Source organism: Macrobrachium nipponense, chromosome 12 (genome assembly GCF_015104395.2).
Source record: "Macrobrachium nipponense isolate FS-2020 chromosome 12, ASM1510439v2, whole genome shotgun sequence".
NCBI classification, from domain to species: Eukaryota; Metazoa; Arthropoda; class Malacostraca; order Decapoda; family Palaemonidae; genus Macrobrachium; species Macrobrachium nipponense.
In genome coordinates, this window is record NC_087205.1 from 96,781,414 (window position 1) to 96,781,928 (window position 515).

Here is a 515-nt window from a genome sequence, read left to right on the forward strand (position 1 = left end):
AGAGGATTATAAATATATAGTATATATATATATATATATATATAGTATATATATATATATATATATATGTATATATAGTCTCCAGTCACCGAAGATAACAATACTTCAGGGATACCATAATACATCAGTAGAAGGCCATAGTTTATTAAAAACGTTTCGCACACAATCCTCGGTGCATTATCAGTCTGTGAACAATAAAAGTAAATATATATATATATATATATTATATATATATATATATATATATATATATATATATATAATTATTAGCAGCCGTATCAATATTAATACTATAATTACTATTAGTATCAGCAATACGAAATAACCAAACATTACGGGAAATCAAAGTATAGGTTTCCAGGTTGTAAGTGACATATGAACAGTTTCGTTTGAAGGAATCAAACTCATTGGCGAAATTAGAAAATTTATTTTAAAGTTTTCTGGTTGAAAGTTTGAGGAATAAAACGTCCGAAAAATTTATGAGCTAAGTCTTCCGAATTCCAGTGGGTCTTTAT